The 6,252-nt window shown below is 35.8% G+C and overlaps 1 long non-coding RNA gene and 1 pseudogene across 1 annotated transcript; both read left to right on the plus strand.

The window, feature by feature from the left end:
- Positions 1 to 447: 447 nt before the first annotated feature.
- On the plus strand, positions 448 to 1,767 carry LOC122147256. The gene is made up of 3 exons (XR_006161527.1): positions 448 to 714; positions 1,200 to 1,292; positions 1,626 to 1,767. It is a non-coding gene; the product is annotated as an uncharacterized LOC122147256 (long non-coding RNA).
- A 196-nt stretch (positions 1,768 to 1,963) lies between these two features.
- On the plus strand, positions 1,964 to 5,644 carry LOC109098336 (annotated as a pseudogene).
- Positions 5,645 to 6,252: the final 608 nt, after the last annotated feature.

Below are 6,252 nucleotides of genomic sequence, written 5' to 3' on the forward strand. Positions count from 1 at the left end.
ATTGTTTTTGACTAAATTGATTAGTCATTACATTATTTTATATGATTTCCGATTTATTTCAATATTTTATATTTTATAGGAGCAATTGCCAGTATTTATACTCTGCCCAGTTTATTTGTTTAATTTAACTTAATATATTTTTAGCATAAATGGGATAAAATTGGTTGAATTTTGGATTGTTTTTATTTCATCTTATTTCTTCAGAACTGTGATGATTCGTTTGTCTTTTTCTATATGCTCCACCCTTACCAGTTGCTATTGTTGTGTTGATTTCTGAGGTGTTTTCTGTCTTCCGTTTGTTTTAATTTCTGTTGGGAATCACTATTAAGATGTTGTTTATTTTTCTTCATTATATGTAAATATAAGTTTTTCTTTTGTATAAATAATTAAAAAAAGTTTAATCAAAGGATTTTGGTTTTGTGAAATTTTAAATCAAAATATTTAAACATGTTCAATAATGTACATTGCCTTGAAACACTTTCACATTTGATACAGTTTTACGGGTGGATGATCCGGTGTTTTAACTCCATCTGCTGGCGGACAACAACTCATTCCAACAGGGCTTCCTTAGCACCGGCGAGACACACTTCCTTAGGAACAGGCTGATGTAAACATTGCAGTGCGCAAAATAAAAAGGAAAATCACAAGTGTGAAGGAATTTGACTTGGTCACCTGCTGGGCTCTGGACTAGTACAGTTGGACATACACACACTGGTGAGTAGTTTATAGTGCAAATACGCATTAGTAAAAATGAGTAAAAATTAGAAATGTGTACTTTGTGATTTGTAAAAGGTCTTTGCAGCATATTGCAGCAGTTTGAATGTTTTGTAGTTGTTGTTCAGTATTAACTATAGGATAGAAATGTAGATAAATTTTATTATTATGTTTAGAAGCTACAGTTGTAGTAATTATTAGTAAAGAATAAGTGACAATGTTTTATTTATTGAATGCCCATAAGCCTTCAAAAATACTGTTTTAAGGGTATCATGACAGAACGAATAGCAGAGACTAACTGGAGACGAATAAATTATAAAAGAGCTGGTGTGTTTTGTAGTTTTTTTTTTTTTTTTTTTTTTTTTTTTTTTTTTTTTAGTTCAAATAAATGAACTTAATCTGCAGTTTGCCTTTATGTGGTTTTCTAATCTAAGCCACATGTGTTGGTCTGTGCTGAAGTGTCTTTGGATTGTTTATTTCCTCAGTGTGTGTCTAATGGACTCTGCTGTGAGAAGGTGTGTCAGGAGGGGAGTGGTGAAATGGTTCTGGAGATGTTTTTCTCTGGTTTCCCGCGCATGGTGGGCCTCTCTCTCTTTCCCACACTGTCCAGTCTCACTGTTGTAGGCCAGAGCATCAACTCAATCCACAGTCTGGATTATTGCCCACTCCTCAAAGAATTATGGGTAGTGGAGTGCAAACTGAATGTAAATTACTGAAAAGATTTGGAATGTTTCTAGTTTAATTTTCTAAAAATGTTTTATGGATTAGATTTCAGTATGATTACAGTATTTTTTATTTTTTTTGTCTTTTTCTGCAATTTTGCCTAGATTGTTAATTTACTCTAATTAAAATGAAAATCAGCAAATAAATCTATATATTTTGATCTGTTTGGTATTGTTTGTGTGTTGTAGGAAATCTGTGGATTACATAACTGTGTTCATCTGCAGAAATTATTTCTGTACGAAAACCACATCCAGCAGATCCCAAATCTAGAGATGTTGGTCGACCTTCACATTCTGTGGCTTAATAAGAACCAGATCTCTGACATACAGGTATAGCCTATGTTTATGTCTGGAGATAATGTAAATTAAATTTTAAATTATATTATTTTTGTGTCTCTACCACTGTTTTCACTTGTAATTTAATTACAATTTTTGTAATTTTTGTACTATACTATTAGAATATACATAGACATTTAAATCTGTTACTAGATACACTAATATTTAACATGTTTATTTCTAAGGTCATAGTTTGGATCTTAAAATGAATCTCAATCAATCACAAAATCAGTTCTTTCAAGGTATGTGAAATATACCATTATTTGACCTGCTATTTTAATAACTGTATCATAGCAGAGTAGTTTCTTTTCATGAATAAGGCATGAATTGTATAGAACTGAATTTAATTTAATAGTATTTGCTAAGGCACGCAGCCCTAATATTATTGCTTATACTTAATTCAGTTTTTAATACATTACCTTAAAGATACAGTCACATTTACCTTTACTCAGTGAAATTTCCTGGACAAACGGGAACACACATCTAAGATGTTCTTATGTAGTTAATTATTACAAAAATATGTTTTTAAAAATAAGTTCAGTATGAGTGTGTGTAATTTGCTTGTAAGAGCAAAATGTCCAACTGTCGTCAATTTATATTTACCAAAGACATTATTTTACTATAAATTGAAAACCTTATTATAAATACCCAGAGGGAAATGACAAATTAGTCTTCCAGTATTTGGTGTCATGGCTGCAGCTCTCTAACAATGGACCTTTATTGTCTCCAAAATTTTGCTAATGTGTCTGCAACTTACGTATTAAACTTTGGGGCATACCTATGTTTTTGCTGCGCACATAAATGATGCCTAAAACAATGTTTCTTTATTAGATTGTGGATTGCCCTTCGTGTAGAGCCCATTTTGTTTTTTTGTTTGTGTCCAAAATTACTAGGTAATAATTTCCTTCTGGCCTTCATGGCGTTATTACTGCAGGCCTGTATCTACATGTCATTACTGCATCCTCCCTCTCCTGCTCACTATAGATCTGATTACTGTTATTTCTGTCCATTCTCTGTATTTTCTCAACTCTACAGAGAGAACTAATCATTTCAGGAATCACACGATTCAGGTTTTTGCTTTTCACTTCTTATCATTATCGTAATGTGGCATCTCTATCCAAGAGTTTTCATCTGTTTCTCTTTTTTCGAAAGGAAAAAGAGATACTTTTTCAATAACAAGAATACATATTTTCATTTTCAAGTGGTGTGGCTGCTGAATGGGGTGCACATCTTTAAATGAGAGCCTTTGTTATTTTGTGTGAGTCGAGTGATTGAAAGCTCCTCTGTCTCGCTTCGGCACTTTGTGTCTGACGGTTTCATCACACTGATAGCTGTTTGTATGGTGCTTTTTGTGCTGTTCATCTGGGCTTCAGGCTCATATGCGAGGTTCTTTTCTCTAATGGCAAACTAATGCACTTCCATTTAATGTCGCAGCAAAATGTTTCATATATGTAGGCAAAAGTTATTTCCAGATGTTGCAAAAATTACAAAATATTAAAATCAAAATATCAATAACAAACAGCATTTATATAAAAAATGAATAAACCATACATATGGTCAAAAGTAATAGTCAGGCTTGACCACTAAACATCAATATAAAAATCATTGCAGAATGTCTTTTTCTGTTGTTGTTGCAAAAAATTAATTCATATTCCTGAATAGTCCTGATCCCTGAAAGAAAGAAAAAACTATGTAAAATCTGTATGATCTTTGTTTTAAGATCATCTGGCTCGACTGCCCTGAGTCTGAAGGACCCTCAATCCATTTCAAACCCGTTGTGTCTGATCTAAAATTACTACATACACATCCTATATAACATGCCACACCTGCAACGCCTGGTCACATATAACATATCCAGCAAACATCTCGAAGACACTGCTCATTTTCAGAAATAATAATAATAATAATAATAATAAAAATATTATTATTAAATTAAGTCCTCCTCAAATTTGTCCCTAAACTATCATTTGTTTGTACCTTAAAATACACTGACCCTCTGTGAGCAAATGGAATGTGAGCTGTCTCATATACAGTCTGCTTGTAAGGGAGATCCTGAAGACTTGACCTCTGACCTTCATAATGAACACAGCCATGAGCAGAGAATGTAGCACAAACTGAATGCTCTTAAAGACCAACTGAAGTTCTGGGAGCGGTACCTGGATGAGTGAGTGTGAATTTTATATAAACCTTTTTTATTTTATATAAATTTTATGTAAACCTGTGTGCATGATTATTGTCAGGTCTTACATTTCTTTGTTTTGTTTTGTTTTTTCACAGGGTAGAAGCATGTCACCAACATAATGTGGCCTTGGCCTCAGATTGAAGGGATATTATGGTGCACTTTTTGCTGTTGGAGCTGGAAACATTCACTCTGAGGAGGGAAACACTAGCGAACCTTGGTACTACATGTATGCATGCAAGATCTGTTGTGAAGAACACAACATGCAGGATTACTGATCTGTACTATTCTCTGCTTCCTCTCTCAGGTTCACGTCATGTTGCAATATCTTGCTGTCTCGTTTCTGTGTGTGGGATTATAAATCTCACCACATCACTGACATTAAAATCAATCGAATCATCCAGATCCATAACCAAGCCCTGCGGAAAACGCTTCCAGGACAAAGTACACAGGAACCTTCACCCTTCTCACAGTGAGTCAGCCAGATGTTTACTGTGTCTCTTCAAGAAACAAAATGGCTGATTCAAAATAGATTCTGCTTGTCTTTTATATTCATGAATTAATAATCCATATTCATAGTTCATATACATTTTTAAGATCATGAGATATGATTCTTACCATTTGTGTGTGTGTGACAGGAAGTATAAACGCTGCATGGAGTATCTGTTCTATATGCCCGAACCAGAACATTCCTATGAAAGGGATGAGATACTACAAATCCTAGAAAATGGTTTTAAAACTGGTAATGCATATAAGGTACACAACACATCAAACCCTGGTGAGGACTGGCTATGAATTTCTGTTGTTTTTACATGGATCCAACCTCTTGAACATGGATGTGTGTTTCTTTCCTTCAGGCGTTAGGCAGAGAGAGAGCCGTCCCCCTCAGTGTGAGTGTGTCTGATCGACTGTGAATGACATTTATGCAGAAGAAGAGTTGCTCGACATCAGGAAGTAGCCCTGTAGACAGTCTTCCCTTCAGACATGGTCTGGATTTACTCAGAACCTTTAAATTAGATTAATTTGAAGGTGCTGTCTGTCATTTCTGTGCTACTGCATTTCAGTGGTCAAAGCAGCAATGTGTGTATGTGTGTGTTTTTGTTCGTCAGACTTGCTGGGTCCCTCTAGCCTGCCGGACATCTGTGACTGTAGACAGTGGCAGAAACTGTGGTACATGTTCAGTCATTAAATGGTCCTGCAAGAGTACGTTTTAGACATGTAGTATGTAACACATATGTGTTTAACAGTATACACTCACAAATTTACACCATCCGGTTAATTTCGTACCAGAAAATAGACATCAAAACATCTTTACCTTATGGCATCTTTCTCTAGGACACAACACGGCCCTCTCCAGACTTCCCGTCCAGTTCTCATACATCCCCCACTGATGCCCCATCTGTGTCCCTAACTGAGCGGGACTTGGACGAGGAGGCATTAAAAATGGGACCCATCCTGAAGCATCACCCCAAGCTGCTCAGTCTAGATGAGAAATCCATACTGACAGTGACCAGAACAAACGTCCTCAGTCAGATCACAGTGAGACTTACAATACCTAACATACACAAACCCGTATCTCTGTAGTATGTAGGTCAGTTAGTGAGATTGTGATCATTTTATTGACGTATTTCCTGTCATACAGGTGCTGAATCTAGATGGCAGCAGTCTGAATAAACTGCCTGAGATTTCTTGACTTACGGCTCTAAAGCATATGACCCTCAGCTTCAGTAAGTTCACTCATTTGGACGATATTTCACACAAGGTGATGCGATCATTCTATTCATTCATAATCTCTTCTTATTCCATCTTCTCAATATGACATCATTACTATACTTTAAAGACAGCATAACAAAATTGTCAAAAGTCAAAACTGACCCTATATAGTCTTTTAATGTACATTACTGGTCTTCATTCACTCTAAAATTAATTTTTAGTCAGTGTTCATAGCTGCTCTTTGTTTGGTGTGTGGCAGGTTTGTGTGCTATGCATCATCTGACTCATCTGAGCATTAACAGCAACCACCTACAGTGTTTAGATAGGGAAGTTTTGGACCAGCTACCTAACCTTGACTTCCTGTCTGTCGAGAACAACATCATCTCCTCTCTGCATGGACTTCAAAGGTCACAGTCCTTATCCGAGCTGTATGTCAGCAACAATGACATCAGCACCATAGATCTGAATATCACTTTGTGCAATTAATGAATTTTTATTCAGATATGGTGGCTAAGAAGCTGGGCCGTACCACCTACAGAGACCTGTCAGAGCTCAATTTGCAGTCCAACTCAGTTAGGTTCACAAGAA

Source organism: Cyprinus carpio, chromosome A13 (genome assembly GCF_018340385.1).
Source record: "Cyprinus carpio isolate SPL01 chromosome A13, ASM1834038v1, whole genome shotgun sequence".
Taxonomy (NCBI): Eukaryota; Metazoa; Chordata; class Actinopteri; order Cypriniformes; family Cyprinidae; genus Cyprinus; species Cyprinus carpio.